The 26,429-nt window shown below is 38.1% G+C and overlaps 1 protein-coding gene and 1 long non-coding RNA gene across 4 annotated transcripts in view; both read right to left on the bottom strand.

The window, feature by feature from the left end:
- shakB (shaking B) overlaps window positions 1-26,429 on the bottom strand; it is a 158,940-nt gene that overhangs the window by 125,930 nt on the left and 6,581 nt on the right. For both annotated transcript variants that reach the window (XM_070218376.1, XM_044395532.2), the window contains one exon: window positions 24,204-24,797. The gene's annotated coding sequence lies outside the window, so the exon portion shown is untranslated. The remainder of the gene's footprint in view (window positions 1-24,203; window positions 24,798-26,429) is intronic.
- On the bottom strand, window positions 15,938-16,861 carry LOC138913931 (uncharacterized). 2 transcript variants are annotated; one of them, XR_011419818.1, is made up of 3 exons: window positions 16,508-16,861; window positions 16,186-16,361; window positions 15,938-16,104 (listed from the first exon to the last, which is right to left on the bottom strand). It is a non-coding gene; the product is annotated as an uncharacterized lncRNA (long non-coding RNA). The 2 variants fall into 2 exon arrangements; XR_011419817.1 differs by having other exon boundaries at window positions 16,504-16,857.

The raw sequence follows: 26,429 nt of genomic DNA, 5'->3' as shown, positions 1-26,429 counted from the left end.
CCGTTTCTTTTTTTTCTCTTGCCTTTGCCTCATTTTCTATTTTCCAAATGCCACGCCCCCGATTTTCCTCAGCCCCTGATGAAACTTTCAATTAGCGCCAAGTGTAAAATGGAGCAGCGGTGGCATCATTTTCATCAAATTACCAGTGACACCGACGACACAACCGATTCCCAGGCGCTTTTCCCCGCTTTTCCCCGTCCCTCGGCGGATGCCACGCCCCCAGCTTTTCCACCACGCCCCCCAAGCAGCAGCAGCGTGTTCATCTTTTCCGTTGCCACCGGTTTTAGCCATTTTCATTTCTGGTCGACGATGACACAAAATGTCGGTCACTTGCGGCTTACCCCAAGCCATCCACTTGCCTCCCCACCACCCCCTTTTTCCACCACTCCACTGGTTTTAGAGCCCCCCTTCCACCACTTCGGTGTGCCCAATTTGTAGAATGCTGCAAATAGCCAGGAAAATTACCTCATGCGCATTTTCTTATTACAGAAATGTGCATAAGAAAATGGACGTAATGAAAAAATCTGAATAACAACAACACGAAAAATGGGGAAAATGTGGTTGGGGGTGGGCGGTGGAAAAAAAGGAAAGGAAAAGCGGGAGAAAAATAGTCGCAGTAAAAATACCTGATGGGAATTCAACGGAAATGAAACAATTTATTTTAAAATATTCAAATGAAATTAATGGATTTTTCAAGAGAGAGAAAACGTAACAATTATTTATGCATTAGAATTTGTTGGAAAGGTCAATAAACTAAATGTTATTTTAGAATTTAACAAAAATGTAGAAAAACTAAAAAGTTCTGACAGTAAATGAAAAAACTAATAAGTAATTGAGAGAAATGAAAAGTAATGAAACGCGAATTCTTAAGTCCAGTCATTATTATTATAGACTATTTATAAGACAAAACTTATAAAGTTTAAAAATTTAAGAAAAATATTTCCTAATTATACGAACTAATGTTTAAACGAAAGGTAATCAAAAACATTTTTCTGCAGGGACAACAACATTGAAGAAGTGTAGCCAAGTGGAGCAAAAAATGAGATAAAGCGAGAAATGCAATGGAATGGAACAGAGGAAAAGTCACCTGGCCTGCATTTCCCTTTTTCCTCTGTGTTCTTATTTTGTAAAAAATGTAAAAACATTTTTCCGCCCTTTAGGAATGGGAATAACGGGCTGCAAATTGAAAATACCAAGGCGTAAAAAAACAGGACAACAAATGGGAGAATCTGGAGACAAGGAACAAACGGAATGCAAATGACGCAAAAATGGAAATGGATGGAAATTGAAAACCAGGGCGGGGGGAAGGTGGTGAAGAAGGAGGGATAAGGGGTAAAATGAAAAATAATTAGCGCAATTAATGACCACGTAATTAGCGCTTCAAATCTATCCTTCTCCCTCTCTCGCATCTTTCGCCCTCTCTTTCTGCCACAATGTGTGCAGTGGCACGTAAAGTGAAACCCAAAGCCCCTTGCCCCACCCCCTACATTTTCCACCCGCTTTCCCCAGCAGCATTTCCAACATTTCCCCCAACACCACCATCACCACCACCTTCATTAATAGTTCGCTGCGGCTACGTTTGATAACTCTATCGCGGTCCGGTTGCCACTGATTTTCCTTTTTCCCACTCTTTTTCCCGCTTTTCCCGGCTTTTCCGAAGAAGAAAGAGTGGAGAGCAGATCCAAACGACACGCTAATGAATGCACGATGGCCCCGTTTCGTTTTCCAAAAGGGGTTTCCATCGGAAATGCAACTCTGTCATGGCATTTCTTCATCAGCATTTGAGGTTAGCGGCTAAATCCACGCAGAAAAGCGTGCAAATGGACGGCGGCTAATTAAAAATGGCCTTTGATTAGGCCAAAATGTTAAATTAACATTAGTAAGCTGCGCTAAGAGGCGTCTTTGTCGGTTTAAGTCAGTTGGGAAATTAGATTGCCAGATTCCCAAGGTATTTTCTAAACGCTTGAATTACTGAATATTGGAATTTAGCTATGGTTTAGGTTTAAATGACAGTATACGAATTAGTTATTAAATTAGTTAAGTACATATATTTAAATTTATTATTGTGATTGCTGGGTTTTTAAATTTAAATGTAAAGTCTGCAAAAATATATTCGCAAACCCAAAGTAATATGAATTCATACAAAGACGACTATCCTTTTTTTACTACACATTTTTTGGCTCTCATTTTATATAATTTTATTTAAAAATTGTCTTGGAAATATATATAATATTATATCATAAAAAAAACGAACATAAGGAAAGTACTGTTCAGGGAAATGCCATGTTCTCACTCGCCTCCCAAGTAATCCCCACTCGTTCAGCGCGGAAATCCCTCCGATTCCTTAACTTATGAACAACTTAAAAATTCATTGTCTACACATGGTGCTGCAGGACCTCCTGGGAAAGTGGGAATGTGGGTGGAAAAGTCCTTTTGCTGGTTTGGCGAATGAAAAACGAAAAACTGTCATCATGTGACGGGAATCAATCTAAAGTCATCTTATAACCCGAAAAGTCATAAATCTAACTTTAATGTTTTAAACGTGACTGCGGCACGAGGTCCCCGGACCACGCCCCCTACCACCAACGCCCACCGCCCATTCCGCCCACACATATGTAACGACGTGTGTGTGTGTGTGAGTTGGAAAGAGAGAGCGACTACAAACCTCCGGCATTGAAATTGGAAAAGTAAAACAAGCAAATGAATGTATTTCCGTTTGGGATTTTTCACTTTCCGGCTTCGGAGAAGGAAGTTGAAGGGAGGGCGGGAGGAAAAGCTGGGAAAAGGGGGCGTGGCCTGGTTGGATGGATAAAGAAGGAGGGAGAGATGGCAACACTATAAATGACAAAACGAATTCAAGGAGAAGTCGTCGAGCTGAGACAGGAAAATAGATAGAAAATTTTATTAAATGGGCATCAAAACTATTTGGCGTGTCCTCAGCAGGGGCGTGCAGAAAGTGGGGACTGCTTTGCCGTACGTGGTGTGTGGGGGACAGGGTGGTGAAAAAAGGGGGGAGGGGCTTTGGGAAAATCCCCTTGGCTAAATTCATGGGCCAAATGGCGTAGCATACTTACGTGAGCCACACATAAAATTCAAGCACCGCATGCGGTCAACGAAGGTGAACACACCAGAGTGAGATGGCCATAGGCAGTGGGAAAGAGATGGTAGCAGACCATAGAAGGGAGACAGGGAGATGCCCGGGCAGCGTGTGACAGGATTAATTAAGTGCCGGCAATGGAATCGTGTCCATAACGAATTGTGAGATTAATATGGCCAGTAGAAGAAGGATGGGAAGAACTGCAGGAGATTATCCCTTAAAGCGCTAAAATCTTAAAGAGGTGAATAGAATAAACAGGGGTATCTATAAAGAAGTATAAACAAAAATTCTAAAGATGAATTTTAATTAAAATTTTTATCATATAAGCAAGAAGAAATTCCCCATCTAAGATATTACAAAATTGTTGCCAATAAAAAAAAATAGAACATTAACATATAATAAGAAATACTATATTATACTAAATAATAAAATTATTAATTATGTATAACAAATATATTAATCCTAACTATTTATTAAGAAAGAGGAGAATGGTTATCATAAATCAGAAACTTTAGTTGTAATGAAAAAAAAATCAAAAGAACTCGTAACCTCTTTATATGCACTAAAAATACTCCAATAAATTGATAGGGAAAAAAACTTGGATTGAGGTCAAACGGATGGATATTTTACGGATTTTTTTTCATTTCAGTCGCCCTCGACGGGTTATCTTTTCTTTATGGTGTTTATCGCGAATTAACTATCGCTTAAAATAATCCATTTTATTGTGTGTAGAAATCGTTTATGCAATGCCAGTGTCCTTTTTTACTGCCCATAATTTTGCAAAAAATTGCACTCACTCTGTGAACTCTTCTGCGCAAATTGTGTTGGGATTGTATAACGTTTGGCCGAAAAAAAAACAAATGGAATATGCCCATTTTGGCCAAATCCAATGGCCATCAAAGTATAATAACCAACAAACCGAAATCGCATTTACAGATATAGATTTTCCCGAAATTTATCGCCCCTGGGGGAACCAAAATATACGATGTATGTAGGTATATATTCTTTCCAGTGTGTGTTCTCATGTGTGTGTAATTTAATCAATAAGAAAATCGTCTTTTCACTTACATACACATCATTACATTTGGGCGCATAAATTGATGATGCTCCGGTGGGGCAGACGGGGCAGAGGTGGCGGTGGGAAATTCACTTGGGCTTACCTGGAAAAAACGATGGGAAAACGGGAAGAAGTTAACAAATTTTAGTAAGCGATTTGTGGCATTAAATGGTACATATTTAGCAAGGCGTTTTGTTACATAAAGAAAATATATTCTATATACCCAAAATATGAAGCTAACAAAATACATTTAAAGATATTTGATTTGCCAAAAATATATTTATTTACTTATAATTAAATGTTATGAGCTGGTAAGCGTTTTTTTAACTTAACTAAACACTGAAAAAAACCTCATATGTTTTTAATCCTAAAATTCCAAAAAAGAAAACAAATCAATCTGTATTTTGTTCAATAATAATCAACAAAGTGTCCAAATATCGAATGCCGTACCTTGTTGAACTCGTAATAAAATCCCCAATCAATTGGTATTTTTACCTGGAAATTTTTAGTTTTTGTTTTATCGAATGTTATACCGCGTTGAACTCGTAATAAAATAAAGTTTTCCACTTTTGCCAAGTGTATTTCCTTGGGCATGACTTCTTCTGAGGAATGTTGAGCCCTCGGAACCGCCTTACACTGCCGAAACCCACTGTATACGTGCACATACGGATCTCATTTTAAATTCAATTTGCGGTCGAGTGTGAGATTTTTGCCATTGTGCCGAGATGGACGTCGCACGTGCGACAATTGTTTGAGCTGTTTAATCACAGTGCGGTTGGATTTACCCGGTTCGGTTTAGTTCGGTGCGAATCGGTTTGGGTTTTTGGGTTTCGGACTTCGGTCCTGGGGTTAGGGGTTTGGTGTTTGGGTCGTTCGGGTCATATTTAATTCATTTTATTATTATGGTTATTGTCCTTGTTGCGGGATTGCCGAGAAGGAAATGGTTATGGTTATTCGACCAGAGAGTCGAGGGGCGAAAACTAAGCACAATTTATAATGATGGCGAGAATTTTGCAATTTAACAAACAATTCAATTAATGCAAATTACAATAGGAATCGGTACTAATGAATATTTTATGACGAAACTAATTTCATTTTCATACATAGCAGCTGGGCATCGATTGTAAATTGTTTACACGCCGCGGGGCCCATAAAATGATGAAATCAACTCCGCCCTTTAATTTCCCGGTCTCCACGTCCACCTTCCACCGCCCACACCCTTGAAATCTCCGCTTATAATTGCCACAAATGTTGCTACGACAACAGAAAACGACAAAAGGGTTGAAATTAGAACCTGCCAGACAATGGCGACTATTTGCGGACTATTTTGCATTGGGGAAAGGGTAAAGGAAGGTGGGAGGAAAGAGGACCGTCCGCAAAATGCTAATTGTTCTGGGTGTCGATGTCGATGGCAAAGTTGCCTGGCCATCACCACAAGCGAGGTGATTCACAATTTACCCAGCACATCTCCCTTTGAACTGCACATCCCATTTTGAACTGCACACCATAATATTTTTTCAAAATATCTTTTTAATTAAACATGAAATTATAAAAATTTGAATCTTCAAACTTGTTTAAGATAATAAATATTTAAAATATTCTTAAAGAATTTTATTCCTTTAAAAAATAATTTTATTCCTAAATTTGTTTATGGGTTTTAGAAGATTAAAATTTTGAAAAGATTGAGAATATTATTTTTTAAGGAAGTGTAAGTAATTTAATTTAGTTTCTCAGCTTTAAATTGACCACGTATTCACTGTACTTTAGATTTTCCATATTTTGGGCCGCTTCGATTGTTTGCCGCATTCCCTGTTTTCCGGTTTCCTTGTTTTCCAGTCTGCCTGCCGCATTGTTGCAAGTTGCTGCTGCTGGTGTTGCAGGTTGCTGTTGGTGTTGCAAGTTGCTGCTGCTGTTGATGCTGCTGCTGCTGCTGTGGAGCTGATGTTGCTGCTGGGCTTTATGAAAACAGTTTCGCAATTATACCGCCCGAATGGAGATTCGCATTTGGTGTGTTGCTCCTGCAGTTGTTCCCGTTTTCCGTTTTCCCCATTTGCTTAATGTTGTTGCTCCTTTTGTTGTCATTGCTTTTGCACTGGCTTTTCCTCTGATTTCTTTCTTTTTTTTCGGTTCGTTTTCGTACCAACTTTGCCAATTTGGATGTCGTTTGGTGTTTCGTGAGGGGGTGGAATGGGGTGGGAAAATGCCTGCCTTGTTGTTGTCGTCATAACGTTTATTAATAAGTTTTCCGAGCGGCTCAGTTGTTGCCATGCTGATTGTTGCTCCTGCTGTGTGTTTTCTCCTTGATTTCCCATTTTTTCGATACTCTTTTTTTGGGGAAGGGGTCATAGGTCATAGCATGACTTGTCAGGAAAATGGGGGGAAAAATAAATAAGGAAAGCCAAGAGCGAGAGTGAGAGAGAGACAGGGAATTAGAGCAAAGTGCACTTTTTGATGACTTTTGATTTGTTTTACGATTCAGCCTCGGCTATGAATATTTATTGTCGTGCCGGGCAGCCATTTTCCGCTTTTCCGACTTTCCCTTCGCCTCTCTGACTTTCGGTTACTGTCTTTAAAATGCACGAAATATGTTTGCATGGCAACAACTTTTTAATTGATGTTTATTTAACGTTCAACATAATTAACTTGTGCTCGAGCATAATAATATTTTAGGGGATCGTAAACGGGCATTATACGAGCCATTAAATTGAATTTGTAAACGCTCGACTGCCACTTACATTTACAACATTTGTATTCTTATATCCTGTCGTGCCTTATAGATTTGCTAGGAATTTTTATGCCAAGTCCTGTGATTTTCGTGGCTTTAAACAATGCCATAAACGTGGCCAAAAGATCGCATTAACACTGGGGTTCTCCCCTTCGAGTTTTCCGCCCACTTCTCCGTGACAGAACCATCTAGTTTCATCGTCTCCAGTATTCTGGTATTTGCCTTTACGACTTTGGGTCATAAAAACCAGAGAAAGACGTCGCAAAAAAAAAAGTAGAAGGAAATGTCGTGAAGGAAAATAGAATTATGAGAGGGGGAACAATCGGGAAAAGAAAGGAGGTGCCAAAGGAAGGAAGGACTTGGGCTAATGATAATAATACGCATAATAATGTAACCAGCCACAAACAAATTTGATTTGCTGGCTCTCTATGGCGACTACAGTGCGTTTCAGGGCCATAAATCAATTAGGGAACGTTTAGGGGTATATTATCAGCATTTTGCTTTCCACGGGCGAACGTAATATAGTATTTATGGTATCTAGTTGATTTTGTCGAGTCGCTTACAGGAATATATATAGTTTATGTAGCTTTGCTTTTAAATTTTTATTATTATGTTTAATAAAATAAGAATGAAAATATATTTTAAAATATTTTAGGCCATTACAAAACAATTAATATTTCTTCAGGAATTTAAAAAGAATATAATTATTCATAAAAATAAAAAGTAAAAAATTCACTTAAATATTTTAAGCCATTTTAAGACAATTGCAATTTCTTAAGAAAATATAAAATTATATTTTTTAGCCATTCTAAGACAGTTGAAATGTATTTTCTCAATTTTAAAGAATTATCTGCTCTCCATTTGTCAGAGCCATCAATCCACCCTCCTGTCGATTAATAAATTGCACTCGACAACGTTCACTTATTAATTTTTCTTTACAAAGTGCACAAGTCAACCGTTTTGTGTGGCTTTTCCGCCCGCCTTTCGGCCCTTGTTTCCCGGCTTTTCCGGCTGTACGTGACCAATAACAGGGAATTCATCAGTGGCGCCCGTCCCCTAGCTTTTCCCGGATTGTCAGACAAACTCATCGTGGAGTCAGTGGCCTAAAAACTACCATTATGATGGAGCTGCTCACTTGATCGTGCAATGTACTTTTCTTGTTGCTGCCCAGCACTTAGCACGTTCCTAAAGGAAATCAAGAAAGGCAAGAAAAGCTGGGAAAAGCCTGCCTACAACAATGCACCAAATTAGCACAGGGCGAAGGAAAATCGAGTGATGGGAAAGCTGGAAAAATTGCAAAAGGGGGGATTCTGGCATTGATTGCCATTTCCCAGGCTAATGATGTGTGGAAAAGTTTATTTGGCCAGTAAACAACGCGCAAAATGTTAAATAAATACCCAGATAAACAAGACAAAAGATAAAAGCGCAAAAGGCGAAACAAACGCAAATGCACAAACCACTAACAATTTTAGAATTATGAGTGATTTTGACGAAATGACTAAAATAAATAAATAAGCTGCAGATAATATTTAGAAAATGAGTTTTAAAACTAGTTTAATTATTTCTTTTACTAAGGGGTTTCGAACATATTTTACTTAATAATAAAAAATAATTATTTATAATTTATAAAATAATTGTGGATAAAAATACTATTTTTGTGTTTTAATTTTTTTTTTTATATTTTCTATTACAATATTTCTATATTTCACAGCTGAATCGTGCGAATCATTTTGACGCGTTGATTTTCACACGCCAAAACAATGAACAGATAAATGAAATTTATGATGGCCAAGAGGAAAATCATGTCAGGTTGAAAATGAGCAGCGGCCTCGGCAACGCGTTAAATGCACATATTCCGCTGGAAATTGGCACAAAAAGTGAAGGCAACTGACGGTCAAAAGATTATGTATCCCAAAAAAATCTATACATATATATAAATACAGTTAAGAAGATAATCCATAGAATTTGCGTGCCATCAAACGTAATTGGCGGCCATAAAAAGCGATTCGGTTGACTCAAAGCCACAAAGATACAAGGGCGCACATGGCGTATACGCAATTTGGCATCGCTTTGATTTGTCAGCGGTATAAATAAAAAAATCAAATGCTTTATCTGAATACACATGCATATTTATTAGCCATAAATGTTAGCAACTTCATAAAGACTTTTGGCCTACACAGTGGCCTATAGCCGCGCACACATAAATCTGCTGCTAAACTGCTTAATTTGCCATTTGGTGCAGTTTTTGCCAAGCGATTTTAATAAATTCATAACCACAGAATGTGCCATGCAGGCGAAATTAATTTCATAAAATCACAAACACACATGTTGGAAATTTAAATTAATGAGGCGCAGCTCCGTCCCCCGTTTTTGCCACCTCAAAGGAGATAGAAATCATTTTGGAGCTTTGTGAACTCATTTCCGCACGGCGACGTGGGATTTATGTTAGTTATATTCGCATTTCGAAAACGGCGAATCTTTGGCAAATACTCTCGCAAAATATATGTATGGAATATTATTATCTGCACGTTTATTCAATTCCAATTGGAACTCAAAGCTTGTCTAATTAGACAGAAAATTTAATTTTAGGGAAAGCAACTTTATATTTTATTTAATAAGAAGAATAAATTATTTTATTTAGATGGTGGGTAAGTTTAAGATGTTATTAAAAACCAATTAATATGATAAACTAACAGAGAATAATTTATTTATCTCGCGTTCTATGCAATTATCTGCCATAAAGTATATTACCTAAATTGTGAAAAGGAAACCGGATGGTAGACACATATATTTCATGGCGAATTCAATAAATTCAGCCTTAATTATGTGCATATAAATTATGAAATGAAAATAATCTGCTCTAAAGCCATAATGTAGATAGAAGATAGATGATAAAGCAAAATTTTTCCAATGAAAACCGATACTCGTCGAATAATCCTAAATGTCTAACAAAATCCAAGCATTCTTCAGTCAGTCAGTCAGTCAGTCAGTCAGCCTTTCGAGGAAAATTGGGAAATATTTTTCCGGCTCTTCTTGGCGCAATTTTTAATTAACTGCAGAGCTCAACGGCATGTCAAACAATGTGTGTGTGTGTATGTTTCCGTCTGCTATTTATTTATTTATTAAATTTTGCACAGTTTTCGGTGGAAGATCTCCGGAAAAACCTCCTCCCAGGCATTTTTAATTATTTATTTCTGGTACAAATAAATTCTGATTTCCGTTGTCTGTGTGTGTGTTTGACTGTGTGCTGCAACTAATTATGTGAGCTCCCACACACACACACAAAAACAAAGCCGCGTGCGTATTAAATATGAATTATATTTTTGGGAGCCACTTCCGTTTTGGCACTCAACAAACTGCCAAGTCAACAACAATGACGTCTCATCAACATCTACGTCATCACTTTCGGCTGGTGTGTGTGTGAGTGCCCACAAATATGCAATACTTTACGTTTGGTTTGCAAAAAAATGCAGAAAATGCGGAAAGTAAAAAAATAAATGTTAAAATTTAAAAGAATGCTCATTGATTTTATATAAATTTTCTGTTAACGTTTTTAAGCTTCCGTTAGTCAGTTTTCAATTTTATTCAAGAAATATACAATTAAACCTAAATTTGTGGTAATGCTTCATAGATTATACCCCTATTTTTGTTGTGGAAAACTTTGGAATGCGAAATGCCTTCGTCTACATGAGTGCAATTTATCTCGGTAGCTGACGGTACGATGGGCACAATCACAATCACTCCGAGAGCCAGACCTTCCCATATGGAGACCTATTAACCCAGCTTTTGCCCGCCCCCATTCCGCCCATTTCTTCATTTTTTTTTCTTGCTTTTTTGCTCGTATTTATTTGTTGGTCGTTGTCGTGGTTTCCGGATTTTGTTTTGTTGCAAATGTTCGCTGTTCCATAAGCATTGTCAGGCCACGCCCACTGGCCCCATTTGGCCGCTTTTCCGCTTTTCCCACCGCTTTTTCCCGCCCCCCACTTTTCCTAAGCGGCTACATCATGCGCTCAACGATGCGACAACGTTTTATTAATAATACTTGAAGGGCTGATGGGGTTACGAGAAAATGTTGCAGGCAGTAGTAGTCGGCGCTTTTTAATGCCCCACATAAAGCGAGTGTGTAGGTAGAAGAAGAAATGGAAGAAAGTGCAGAGAAGAAAGTTCGGAGAAAGGCGAAGGGAGAAGGGAGATTCGCAAAGTGGAGCGGCTCATCTGACGTTACTCATACGCCTCGTGTGCTGCATTTTATTTTGTTTTTTGTTGCAGCTGCTGCAGCGCCCATGAAATAAGTAAATAGGAAAAAAGAAAGAAAAAAACAACAAATATAAATAAATAATATATGGAAGGCAGCAGAATAAAAGCATTGACCCGAACTTAAGGTGGACTTATACATGCTCTAAAGGCTCAAAGGACAGGCAGAGATTAGTAAAGTTTTTTTGGGGGAAAAATTAGAGCAGCTGGCAAAACGGAAAGCGGAAGTTTAGAATCAGCTTAAGATGGATTTAAATATTTTAGTTTTTTGCCCTGGCTTTACTCTTCATAATTACCAAGTGCTGGTGTTGGATTTAAGGTTGGATTTTTTCAAAAGTTGCAAGTATTTTTGACTTGTGTACCCCTTCATCCATATGTAAAGTACATATATGTACCTACAATCCCCCGACTGCATCATTCAACTTTCATTTTGGGCTGCTAACGATGCTTCTGATACATACTAATAACTTCTTTCATTAAAAATTCCTATGGGCCGCCGTCAAAAGCCATAACCGCCGTAAGAAGGGGGGCGGAAAATGATGACAGGCGGTGGAAATGGGCGGGGCAGGGGCGAAGGGGCTTAAGGGAAAAAGGGGGCGGGGCAAAGCACACACTTGAGCGACGCTAAACTCGTCCAATTAGTAGCATTTAATTTGGTAAACAGCGGCATTTTCGTGCTTTTGCATTTTTTTTGTAATTAACAAGAACATGATCATGATTATGATGATGATTAAGAAGAAAATGATAAACAGGATGATGATGCTGATGAGGATGGAGAGGGAGAGCAACAAATGTGTTAAGGAAACTGGGAACCTGATGAGTAGGGCAAGTTTTTGCCGCTTTGTATGTCTTTCTCTTTCCCCCAATAATTTCTAATACTTAGAGGAATTTTTAGAGTTTTTAAACGCAGCTCGACGCATTTTTTTCGGCTTGAAAATAAATTATAGTATATGATATCATGATATGATATTTAAGATAAATATACTAAATATACTTCTATAATATTTAACTGTTAAAAATTTTAGTTCATTTGCAATTAGAGCATCTTCAATCAGAAAACAAGCCCCACGTTGGGCGCCAATTTTGTTTAATTTGGTATATGATATTTATGATATGAAATAAGTTCTGAAAATAAACTTTAAAATATTAACCACAGTTCCGTTCTAAAGTTCTTTCAGTGCACATACTCCTGACGCTGTATGTTTCTGGGTGTTTCCTGAGCATATGTTTGCACTGCTGCCGCCTAACGCCTTCCAGTTTTTCGGGGGGCATTTTCCCGCATTTTCCACCACTTCCCATTTCCCCGCATCCCAAAGTCATTATTTTGATGTCAACAACGTGCCAGGAAGATGATTGCCCCGCAGAATCCACCACCCGCCGCCCGCAAATTTTCCCATCATCCCCTTGTCCAATGACCAACACTTTCGCTTAATTTTTTTTGCACCTGACCATCCAGTAAAGCTTATTAAAAAAGAAAAAAAAAAATAAATAAAAAGAAAGAAAAAATGGGGAATTTTTTGGAGTCCTTTTTTTGCTTTTTTGGGCAAACTTTGTCAGTGAAACCCAAACAACGAGCGGAGCAGAACAAACAGATTAACCGCAATAATGAACACGGACAAACGCACAAGAGCGGTGTGGAAAATGGGGGTGGGGAGAAGGTAGGTGGATAAAAAAGGACGATGGGGTGACAAGGAGTTTTGGGGGCAACGTGTGGCCTTTTGTGGAGTACCTCGCTTTGAGCTGAGAACAAATATTTCGAGATCTATAACATTTGAACAACAAATATGACACTTCTTGTGTTAAAAGGGTTTTTTATTTTAAATTATAAAAAATTAAATTTAAACTAGTCTAATTAGTTTTTACATACAAAAACAATGTAGATCATTTAATACAGATCAAAGAATTTTAATTAAAAAATTTAAATCTTTTTCTGAACTTTATGGACGTTACTCGTCTTCATTTTACATGGGTTTTAATTACTTCACCATGTAATTTCAGCTGTGGCCATAGATTGGTCAAGTTTGGTCGCCAGCCCAATGGGGACGGAAAATGGTACTCCAGCTGTGGTCATTTTCCGAGTCACAGGATTTTTTCTTCTTTATTTTTGGCTGGCGGAGAGGGAAGCGGAAAAGCAAACGGAAAACTGGCACACAAACACACGTGTAAGCATTTAAAGAGCTTGGTAAATTATGCAGAGCCACAGAGCGAGAAAAACCAAAGAAGAAGAAGGGAGCGGAGCGGAAAGGAAAATGCGGAAAAGTGGGGGGCAAAACACTAACACTGACACACACACACAGAGACAGAGTCACCGTCATCTCAGCGCGACTAATAAACTCAACTTAGCTGGCATAAAAAATATCCATGCAAATTAATTAAATATTTACAGTTTACTGACATAAGCCGAGGACACAAAGCTCGAGAAGAAAAGCGACGGCGACGCCGGAAAAGCGGAAAAGTGGAAAAGCGAGAGGAAGTGGCGAGGAGCGCGAGAGCGAAGTGAACTTTCCGCTGAATTGCAAAAATATGCAAAGGTATGCAGGAAGTGTACGAATGAATGACTGAATGAATGGCTGAGTGAGTGAATGAATGACTCAGCCTAGAAGAGCAGACAGACGGATTATGACGAAAAACGGGGCAAATGCACGGGAAATTGAATGAAATATTTGATACCCCTTTGTAAAAATCTATTACAAAAAAATAATATAATTATTATTCAGAAAAATAGTTACAATAAATAAAAACACTGTTAATAATTCCAAATGAAAAAAAAAGGTTTTTAAAATAGATTTTTAATTGTGAAACCTTTTTCCTATATTCCCTAAATATTTGCAGCATTTTGAAATTCTAAATTATTTCATTACATTGTTTTATCGAAAATAATACTCAAATACCAGGCGAACAAGCCGGAAACGCTACTTTACTCTACTCTCTTTCTCTGAATAGTTGAGCAGGCTTACCTGCGAAATGAAATTAGTGTTAAGGCGAGGTGGGGACAAGAAACTGCTTTCATTTCAACTGGCAAAGCAAGCAAACCAACGAAAAAAATGGGAACTGAGAACTGAGAACTGAGCGAAACAAATAAACTTTTATGTTTGTAATCAAATTTTTGCCACGCTGCTGACGTTGGGCATAATAAATTTAAATCAATGCAGCTCAGTTGCCAGAGAAACGGAGAAAGTCCGCGGATTCCCTAGAGAAACCGACACGTTGAAGTCTCTTAAAGACTTTAAGGGATATTAAATATAATTCTATAAATTTTAGTTAATTTGTAATTAGAACATCATCAATCAATCAACAAGCCCCACGTTGGGCGCCGATTTTGTTTAATTTTTTAGCTGACTTAAATAAAATATATTGTTTCCATTCTTAAGCAGTGAATTTTAATCCTAGTCCCGAATCAAATTTGCCTGCTTGATAACACTAGTTTACAAAATAATATGAATTATAATTCATTTCTAAGCTTCTCACTCGACTATCGAATAAATAATTCATCCATCTCAATGCTGACCTAATTGTGCTACTCGATATGTTAATTAGTCCCCGAAGCCTGACACTTAACTTACGGCCAGCAAAGTTTTCCTTCCATTTTTTGCCACGTCACCTACATATCACTCACGGCCCCATTTTCATCCTTTCCGTGGAGTGCAGTGGAGAATTTTCCCAATCCCAATTGCAGCCAACCCGAAATGTTGCACTTGACAACGGGAATGGTAAGAACAAATAAAGAGGGAAGACAACGCAAATGAAATACCAAAGTAAAATACCAGAAATGCTTGAACAATGAAAAACCCAAAAAGGAAAAGGAAAAGCTGGAAAAGTGGGTGGTGGCTGGATGGGCTGACTGGTTAGCAGGGCTAAGCGTTTTTGGGGGAAAACTTTCGCCCTGCAGGGCTCAACTTTTAATGGCAAGAGTAAAGAGAACAGAGAGCAGGGCCAAAAGACAAAGCGTGTGCATGGATGGTACACATGTTACAGCTGCGGGTTCCAAAAATAAGAGCAGGAGCCAGGAGCCAAAGGAGCTGGGAAAGGGAAATTCGAGGGGCTTTTCCGGCGGTGTGGCATACTTAAGTGCATGTTACCCGAACAATTTACTAGCGTAAGTTGGAAATTTTTGAATTGGCTAAGAAGAGCACAAGGAGCTCAGCAAAAGACAAAAAAAAGATGAGAGAAAAGAAAATAAAACAGGGAAAAACTTAAAAGGCATGAGGCGGTGTAGCATCACTGAACAGCTGAGAAAAAGTTAAGAAAGCCTCACAAGAAGTTGAAATGAAGATTTATTTGCCTATTTGCTTATTTATCTTTGGCTCAACTAGACCACCCACTAGACGGCCCACCGAAAAAAGAGGAAAGAAAATCCCCACCCCTGACCCCCTGAAAAGTGGGTGGAAAAGTTGCCAGCAAAAGGAAATTACGTTAAGTACCGTAAACTTAAACGTCGAGTGGGTGGCTGCAGAAAGTCCCAGCCGTGTGTTGTGTATAGTTAGCATGTTATAAATGTTGTAAAACATATTCGCACACTGAGAGACATAAAAGAGATATCAAATGGCAAGGCATTCTGTGTTTACTTTAGACCAAATGAACGTAACATAAATTTTCCGTCAGAAATAATATTAAATCAGATATTTATTAAATTATAATTTATTTTGGGGTTTTCCCGCTATATTTTATTTTATTTTTTCATTTTTTTCCAAATGTTTTTCCCCCAGTCCTTCTGAAACATTCAAAACATTCTTTTTCTTTCTTTTTTAGAAATCAAGTATCTACCCGCTGAATGAAAGCACTCCACACCACTCGACTCCACTCAAATGGGCAATTTAATTATACGGAAATCACACAGAATTCATCTAATTAGTTTGGCGTTTTAATTGCCCAGGGGGGAGACCCACGGAGACCCTCGGAGACCGCTGGAGGACACTTGTCTCCACTCCACTAGCTGCCATAAATTATGTCATCTCGGTCTGGAGCCGGAAACTGGAAACAGAATCAGAATGAATCTGAAGCTGAAACAGGAGCCAAAGGACACGAAGGAGGCCCCACTCCCACTCCACTTGCCTTTCAATTGTATTTGTCCCTTGTAAATATTTCAATAATAATTCCCTCCATTTGTGATATTAAAAAGTATACATCTCCTGGCATTCGTAGCTCTCGTAGCTCTCCCGATCTGAATCTGAATCGCAGTCTGCAGCTGCATTCTTTATCTGGCAACCAATTGGCATTCGTTCCGTTTGCTTTTGTCCCACGTAATTGGCCAATGCAAAAAGCAGAAAAGCATGCAGAAAAAACAGGGCAAAGTGCACATAAAAAGAGTTAAAAAAGAAAGGTATGTATATGTGAAAGATGTAAAAGGATAAATATAATATGCTGAAATACCAACGGGAATTGATTCAATGGTTGAGGATTGTTTCACCTCTTCAAGCTTCAACTGAAGAAATTGGAGAACTTGAAGAAAGTATTTGCGGCTTTAAAGTTGAAAATGTTTATCTAAACATTAAACCAGACCAATCAACGGTCTATTTCAGCAATTCATAACCGTGAAATGATACATTTAAAAAGCAAATTTAGATCGCATTGGGAGGAGAAAAAGAAACGCTTTGATGTTGCTCCCTGGCTTATGGGAAAGAATTCCGCAGAGCTTAAAATTTATTTATAGAAATATCCAGTATTTTTCACATCAAATGAAATTCATGCTAACTAAATCAAAGGCTGCGATTCGATGCGAAATAGTTTACTATACTTCCGGCGAAAGTAGAGGATTCATGGGACGAGTGGATAACAACTTTGACACTTGATGAGCCCTAAAAGTAAGAGATGTTTTTTAATATTTTAGCAAGCACACGCACAAAAGTACTTTCAGTTTAGTTAAAAGTTTCGTAAAGACCGAGAAACGCCACTCAAAGTGCCAAATTTCACGCCACTTGAAGGATCCCGGATCCCGGTTGCCGAGATGAGAAGCTGAATGGGATGACTTTTAATCCTTTTTGCATTTCGCGCTCCCTGCGTGTGCAGCGTAAAAAGCATCGTTAAATAAACATGAGGATATGAATGTATGATTGCCCCAGACTCCAGAATCCAGACTCCAGAACAGCAGTCTTGAAACTCCACGAACACCGAGGCGAATCTCCGGCAGATGCGCCCGTTTCTCCGTTGCTCCGGCGATAAAGTTTATGGCCAAGCTGGAACTGCCGCTCATGAATCTCCTTCCCTCCAGCCTCTCACTCCCTCCACGCACTCTTTTTAATTTAGCCAACCTGCCTTTTTGGATTGAAAACTTTCCCGTTGCCAGTGAACAGCCAACAGCCAGCAAACAAAGCAGGCCAGGCGAAAGTTTAGTTGTCCTCCAACTTTCAAATACACTTGATAGTGGTCAACAGATATGGCTTAGATTAAGTTGTAATTGTAAATTTGATTTATTCGAGCTTAATTTGCAATTAGAGCATTGGAAATCGAAAAAAAAGCCCTACGTTGGGCGCCACTTTAGTTTAGGAGCAACAATGCCCCACGTTGGGCGCCATTTTAGTTTTAAATACATTTTCAACCATTTAAAGCATTAATATTTTTTGATTTAAGAAATAAATTTGGCCATAAAAACTCTAGAGATCAGTCAACCAATTCTAAGCTGCACGTCATGATTGCCAGGCTTGCGAAACAAAAGGGTATATGAAAACAATGAAGATGCGACAGCAGCATAAGAATAAGAAAAGGAAACGGCAATGGCAACGGCAACGGCAAAAACAGAAACTGCAGCGAATGAAGAAAGGAATCAAGTTTTTAGCCTCAACTTCAGCTCGGTACCAACTTCAAAACTTCAAGTTTGTTTGGCCAATTAAAATTGTGAAATATATTTGTCACGACTACTCCTTCTCGTTCCCCTTCTCGTTCCACATCTTCTTTGTCTCTCGCCTCGCTTTTAATAAGCAAATGCAAATGTCGCCTGCTGCTAAATAAATGGCCAAATTGATTTATGTTGCGAGTTATGGGCGGAGAAACCAAAGGCACTCAAACACAGTGGAGTTTTTTCTGTTTTTATTCTCCAGAGGGATTATGGACGGGATTCAGGGGATTGGAGGACCGCATTGTAAGTAAGATAACCTAGAATAGATCGTACTAACAAACTAGCTGTAGTAAATTAATATTAAGCAATGGTAATATTAAGTGTTCCCAAGCTAAATATTCTGTACCATCCAATTCCATAGAATGAAACATATTTTTCAGCCGAATGAAGTGAACTGAAATGGAATCAAATATCGGTCTTATATAACCAACTATCTTTGCGCCCTTTCCAACCATCTTTCCACTGCCTTCACCATTTTTTGTATCATTTTTTTTCCTTTGCTGGGCTAGATAAATGCCATCTGTATGTGTGTGGGTGTGTGTGTCCTTATTTATGTTCCCTGGCTCGTGATGGTTTCCGCATTTCCATGTGTTCGTGTGCCGTTCACATCTTTATTAAAGAGACGGCCATAGTTTTTAATAAAAATTCATCCAACCCTCCAACCGAGCGAAACTTCATCGTTTTTTCCATTTTGGGTTGAATGTGTGGGTTCACCTAATTTATGTACTACGGCAGTGGGTGGTGGGGTGGCCCCTAATAGTTTTTAACTTAAATGGGGGCTGGCAGGCAGATACCTTGGCCAAAAAGGACGTAGGCGAATCTCTGATGACGACAAAGACGCCGAGGACAATGTTTCTCCATCAGGCGGCAGGCGGCAGGCGTCTCCTACGTATTTCTACCCTACCCAACTATCTCCCACCCTTTTTGGCCATTTCTCCTTATTTTTTCCTTCCCTTTTTTTCGTGGCGTCTTGGAGGCGGCTTCTTTTTGGACCACAAGCAGGCTATTGAGTCGTGTATCTTGGCAGCATCTCACTTAGTCCTTGCCGCCCAACATCAGACCATCAGACCATCAGCAAGCCGGCAGCCCAAACACCACCCAGCTCCTTATGGTAGATGGCTTATTTTATCTGTCTGACTCTCGGGCGATGGTGATGGTAGTGGTGGAGTGGCAATGGTAGTGCTGGCTCCCCATTCGTGTGTCGATATTTTATTTTTATTTGAAAAAATCAATTTATGGGCTCTTTTGCAATAAACGATTTCTCTTTTATTTGTCTTCCCCGGCGTCGTTCGTTGTCGCTGGTCGTTGTTCTTGGTCTTGGTCTCCTTTTGCTTTATGGTCGCATATCCTTATAATATTTTCTATAGTTGTCATCGCTTCAGCTACGGCATCTCGTTGCTCAGGACCCCCGGCCTCCATTATTCATTGTATGCGAAGCACCCACTATATATGTAGCACATACATATGTATATGTGTGTGGGGCCGATTCATTTTTTACCCTATGAGATAATAAAGGAGCAGCCGTAGCAGCAAGAAGTTTGCTTTGCCTCCAAGAAAAATGACCCTCAAAAAATCGGTATATGTGGGATTTTTGGGGTTGGAGAAATAAAAAAAGAGATGGCCTGGCCAAAGGGGGCAAATGCATTTCACTTGAAAGGCTTTTGACCAGCCAAACCAAAACCCCCTGGAAGCGAACGCAAAACACATTAGAAAATATTCACTTAGGGCAAACTATTTGCATATGAAGTCAGCCAAGTGCAACGGGGCGGATGATTGATAAATGAAGAAGTCGAGCGGGCACAAAATTGAGCAAGAAGATGGCAGATTTACAAGATGAAGGAGTTAGGAGTAAGTATGTGAAAAATGGCAAAAGAATATGAGGAATTTTTATGGCTAGCAAAAATATTACTTAATTGAAGAAAAACTATGGCCTGAATAAAATATTTAATTTGGAAATAGTATTCAATATTATCAAAATCAGTATTAAATGTTTAAAAGTCTCAATTTAAAATTAATTTAAAATATTAAAAAGTCTCAATTGAAAAGTTTAAAGTACTGGCGATTTTTTCTCATTCGACTCTTTTGTCTTCATAATTTATTTGCCATATAAAACGATTTATAGATTCCCTTCTTTCCCTATTCCCCATTTCAAATTCTTCCCGTTTCCATAGAATTTTTTTATAATCTATTGCCGCTTTTTTACTCCCCTTCAGCCAGACATCTTTTGTATAATTTAAAGCCCTGTTCAGCCCTCTTTTCCCTTGCTCTTTCGCATTGGCATCGGGGGAATGAAAAATTTAAATCGCGCATACGCCGCATTGGCCATTATTTCCACTTACAACTCTTCTCCCAAATCGCCTTCGTCTGCTAGCTTTGTTTGTACTGTATTTTTCTGGGCTTTTTCCCTCCCCAAAAAAACTGGATAACTAGACTTGGCGATAGTTTCGGTGGCTGTGTCTCACTTTGTTGGATTTTTATTGTTGCTTTTTATGCGCCATACACAAGTTTTCATTTTTATTTTTATTCTCTTCTTTATATTTTTTGCGCCGGCGAAAGTTTCCTTTTATTTATTTCCTGCCTTGCAAGTGCCTGCCACGCCCCATTTGAAATGGAAATGTTCTCAGCCATTTTATATTGTGTTTAATACATTTTAAAGGAGTAGAGATGGGGGCGAAAAGCGAATGGCTTTCAATGAAAAATTTCCAACAATCAAAAAAATTACACACATTTTTTTTCCGCCATGCCCGATAATTTATGAACTTGTCAAATGTGTCTCAGTTTTCCCCACCCCCTCGCTTTTCCCAGCCGCTTTCCCATTCGCTGTTGAAAATTTATTCATTCCTCTGCCGCTTGGAAAAAGAGTTTTATTTATTGTGATCGTGGTGGCGCAATGAAAAAATGAGAGTTTAACTTTATGCGAGATACAAAACCAAATGCATTCCGTGCAAACCAAACTGCACTCCCCCTTTGAGCAATTATCTGTGTGTGTGTGTGTGTGCGGGCTGCTGACGCCCTTCCGCCTTCCCTTTTTTGGGGCCCAAATTAAATTTACAATTTGTTTGGCCAAAGCCAAAAAAGTTCAACAAAATCCCACTGATATCGGGACAAAGAGAAATGGTTGAAATAAAGTACGCAGCCGGTTTAAAGCAAAGAAAACAAATGAATTTTTAAGGCAAGCTTGGAAACAGATTAAGATACTTTAAATAAAAATAGTGAATTTCTTTAAATATGAAATTATTGAAAAATGATTTTATTTTTTCAGAAATTGTATAAATAGATGTACATAATTAATAAATAAATAAAATTAATTACGAAAATATAATTTTTTTATTATCCATTGATTTTTTTTCTTTTGAAATTATTATTAATTATTCCACCACTGCAGTTATGGCATTTGTAATTTCTTTTATTCGTGGGCTTAGTTCGGGTAATGAGGTTAATCCAATTTGAGTTGTGGTTGTTCCATTTTTGCGCTTCATAAAACGAATTTCGTTTCTATTTTTGTTTGTCTTTTTCGGTTTTTTTTTTTCTTATTGAATTTCCATTTCGATTTCCATTTGGTCGGCCCAACAACAAAAACAACGAACAATGAACTGGGACCGACTTGGCCCCTTTCACCCCCGCTGACATATTTGTGATCTATCAAAAAGCAATTCACTCAACCGAACCATCAGCATTCATTTGGATTCATCCCCCTTTCAGCCGCTCAACCATTCAGCCATCCATCAATCAATCAATCATTATGCTCATAAAAATTAGCAACATCAAGCGGTAAACGGGAACAAATGAAATGCCGCCTCAAGCCGCAAAAATGTTTGCATTAAAATTAATTACAGATGAAATCGTAGCCCAGAAATCTACGGTTGATGAATACAAATTGTGTGGGCGGGGGTCGGCGGTAAAATATGGAAGCGCATTACGAGAAAGAAAAGGGTTATGTTACGGCAACGGCATCCCACGTGGCGTATGCGCAACGCCCTTAGGAACGGCCCTCTGGCGACCGTAACAACTAAAAATCCATCAACACTCTCGTCCACGCCCCCTGGCAAAAATGGGACACATGCTGTAGACTTTCACACAACATTGAAAGGTGTTCTCTCCCCTTTGACGGACAAATTGGAGGGCAAACAAAAAAAACCAAGGTCCAAAGACGAATTTTGGATGATCTTCTATATAAAATCAAATTTAATAGAATAAAAAATGCTTTAAAAGTTTTATTACTAAATATTTACGAGTTTGAAAATTTTTTAATAATTTGTAAGAATAATTTAAAAAAATTTGTAAGTATTTAATATATAAAATAAAAAATATATACAAAGAAACAATGGAATTTACCAAGTAAAATTTATAAATAGCTATAAACATAAAAATTTTCAGCCGCACTTAAAAACATATTGAAGTTATCAGCAAAAAAAAAAATAGAGAAAAATTGTGAAATAAAGTTATTTCCAAGAAATGTAATGAAGTGCCCATAAAATCCATAAACGCACAAATCAGCCAATCTTATTTAATTTATCTGTGGGGCCACTTCATTCCTGGAATTTGCTACGAAAAATGTGTTCTTCTCGAGAGCGAAGGGATTTTTTTGTTTTTATTGTATTTATTGCCGCCGGAGTCAAGTGAAAAACATGTGATGTGCGGTGGGAGGAGGAGGTGGGAAAAGTGGGCGTGGAGCTGTTGGAAAATCTTACAAGCCGCCGAGTGACAAGGCAAAGGAAAAAATATGTCTGGAACGTTTGTTTTATAAACGAACATTTTTTATGGCCAGCAAAAAGGTGGGAAAAATCCACTAGATTACTAAATTGGTACTAAACTTAAATTGTATTTTATTTAAGACTTTTGTTCCAAAACATTATCTATATTTGAAAGTTTTAAATTTATTTTATTGATATTTTCTTGGTTGGTGGACTCCTCATTCCCTGTCTCGTATTTGTTTGTTTGCCTTCCTCCCTTCGGAAGTGTTTTTTTCCCAGCTCCTTCGAACTCTTTGATTTGATTAGTGCTAAACCCAAGCTCCTCGCCATCCTTCGTCTGATTGCTCTATGAATGAATCCCGATGAATGGCCATGGCCACAAAGACGAGAAATCGCTCCCCCCTTTTTTATGATTTTTTCCCTCAATTTTTCCAGCTCTGAAATTGATTTGGCTTCGTCAGCGCTTTTTCCGTATCCATATATAGATTTATATATATAGATATGTGTTCAATTCTGGCTCTGATTCTGGAATTAGCTTGTTTCCTGAGCTGTCGCACATGTGACACGAATTTTCAGCTCACAAATTGAGTTACGAAAGTGGAATGATGTTAATGAAGCGCCGCCGTGTGCTTTTCGATATGTGCGAAATTTTTTGATTTTTCACTTATATATTTCCCGAAAAAAAACGACGACCTTTCAGGTTTTTTCTACTTTGTGTGATTTTACAGCTACAAGGGACATTTTTTACAGATTTTTTAAACGGTCCGGGAAAAGTTGTAGAAGAAATTGAAGTAGTACTGAGTTTTAATTTAAAAATTATAGAAAGTTTAAAAAATAAAAACAATTTTAATTGTTTAAAAAATTGTATTTAACCCAACTTTAATATTAATATATTATTTATTAAAATTTAACATTTATTAATACATTTTGTATTGAGTTGTAGAATACATTGAAGTGGAACAGAGATTTAATTTACTAATTATAGAAATTAGAAAAATTAAAACATATTAATTGTTAGAAAAATTTAATATTACTATATTATTTTTTTACAAGTTTGATTTTCCTTGAAGATTTTCGGTATCTTCGTTTAAATCAGGCATTTCTCACTTCTTCCACTCATTAGACACCCATTAGTCAGCGTAATACTCGCGATGATCTATGCCAATCTATTCCGAAAATCTTTTTCGGGGGAGGGAACTTTTTTCGGTTCAATCTACCGCACAGTTGCGACTCATTAAGAAATCATTTTTCACAAGGAGCCAAACAAACAAAACGGGGCGGCAACAACAAATAAATAAAGACAATTTGAATGGAGAGACCAGAATAAAAGAACCGAAAATCATTTGTCTAAGAATAGACTCTAAGGGGCACACAGGCACACTTGTTGAAAAAATAAAGCGAGAGCGAGAGGCAAGATGCCATGACCTCTCATACATTCTCCAGAAAATCTATTCCCCTATTTTACATAGCATATCTTAAATTCCGTTAAATTACTGCAGATAATCCCAGAGATCTTCAATGAATTCCCCATTCAATTTACTTACCTTATTTTCTTTTCGGCTGCCTCTACGATTGATGATCCATTTATGTCCTTGGATTTAGCATAGTAATTTATTATTAAATTTAATTGAAACGCGAACTAAACGGCGAATTTTACAGTATTTTATATGGGTTATTGGTTCTTCTTCTCCTCCTTAGCACTTTTTGCACATTGATCTCTTTTTATTATTTTTTCTCTCGCTCACTTTTCGCCCTTTTTTTGCGTGTTTATTTTTTGACTTTTGTTCATTCGATTTTTCCTGCCCTTTGTTTGCGTGTAATTATTATACGCTTGTTGTTTTGTTTTGCTTTCGCTTTGTTTTATAACTTAAATGCAATTTGTTCTAATTAATTTATATGATATGTTGAATTAATTGCATTTTACTTTCGTAATATATTTGGACTCTATTTCAGTCTATTTGAGCTTTGTTTACTATTATGTAATTAATTATCAATTAGTTTTTATTAAGAATAAAGTTATTTAAATTTGAATTTGAAAATATTTCAAATATAAGAAGATTCTCGTAATAATTCGAAATTTCTCTTTCTGCACTTTTTCTAGTTTCTCTAGGCTTTCTGTCTTAAAAAAGGTCTTCGTGCTGGAAAGAGAAAGAAGAAGAGTAATTAGTAAGTAAGTTTGGAAAAAAGTTCCCATTTAATTGGAATTTTATATTTTTAAATTAATTTTTATTTTTAGGGCAACTTCCTGATTTTTCATTATTTTCTTCTTCTTGACCCAAAGACAATGAAAGAGACAGGCAGACAGGCGGCGGCGGTGTGCGAAAGAGAGGCACCGAATTTGTTGCCGTTCTCCATTGAATTATGCTGCAATAAATTTCACCTCATAAGCCAATAATGACGAAAACTTTTGTGTTGCACATTTCGTGCCATGCGGCTGGCCTACTCCTGCCACTCCCCCTTTTCTCTTCTTTTTTTCCGGCTTTTTTCCTCGCCGCCCCATCTCTACTAGCCCCATCTCTGTCGCACTCAGTTGCTCCTCCTTTGTGCCGCCTGCCTGCATAACAATGTCCTACATTCCCAACACGTACCATCGACAACGGCAACAACAACAGCAGCAACGCTTGGATGCTATTTAACAAGCGAGCAAAGGGGCGTGGCACCACCCCATTCCACCACCCACAGCCCCATTTTCCCGGCGATGTGCGAGCGAGATAGACAAATGCGAAAATTGCATACGAAACGTAACGAAAATGCAAAGCCCAAAGTTATTGAGACAGAAGAGTGGCGGAGAAGTGGAAAATCGGGCTTGTCAGACTTATATATATATATATCTCTTTATATATATGTATATACCATATGCATATGGCCATATCTGTGTGCCCGGCGCATATACCCCCATATGCATATGCGGGCCGTGATTAAAGCCAACTTAAAGCGAAACTGCAAAAAGGCAAGCGAAAAGTTGGTAAGAGATAGCGCAAAAGAAGCGGTGAAGAAAAGAAAGCAAGTTTCTGCAAATTGAGACAGTTCACTGGGAGAAACAAAACAGTTGGAAATAACCATTAATAAATTAAGAGGAAATCACTGAAAACTGCGTTGCATTGAAGCCTGGGCACACTTGATGTGTAGTGTGACCATATATTTTCATAATTTCTATTTAATGAAGCTTCAACAACATTATATTAATAAATGAAGGAAAAATCACGTAAAACTTCCTTGGATAAAAGGCTGGGCACACTGGACCATATTTTTGTTAGTAACAGCCGAGGCTTTGATTACTTTTAACTATATGATTTTTGAATTTCAATTTCCACAAAGACATTGCAGATTTTCTCACGTGTTGTTGTCTCCCAGCGGCAAGGTGACTGCATAATATATGCACACATCGCGCCTTCCACTGCCATTTCGCCTGGCCCATTCCCCAAACGTTTGATATACGGTCTAGTACAGTTAAGTAGTCACTATATACGATGGGGCCAGCACAAACATTTCCGGGCTGCTTTCGTTTTCAAGACAAAGCCAAAAGTCGAACTTCTTCTCGGGGGCTGGGGGCCCATGAATCTCGGTCACGAGGCGGAGTTCAGGGGGCTGATGGCTCTGAGCGCTTTGATGGAGAACTCTGGGCGACATAAATTGGCGGCGGTTCTCTATGTATGAAAAGGCATGCCATTAAATAAATATTGTGTAATGCGCCCATGTCTGTCCAACATCGTCTCACGTACATCGTATGCCAAAAGCACCCTTCTCGCAAACTATGTAATTAAATTTGG

The sequence above is a fragment of the Drosophila takahashii genome, chromosome X, assembly GCF_030179915.1.
Source record: "Drosophila takahashii strain IR98-3 E-12201 chromosome X, DtakHiC1v2, whole genome shotgun sequence".
NCBI classification, from domain to species: domain Eukaryota; kingdom Metazoa; phylum Arthropoda; class Insecta; order Diptera; family Drosophilidae; genus Drosophila; species Drosophila takahashii.
This window is presented reverse-complemented; position numbering and strand designations above follow the sequence as displayed.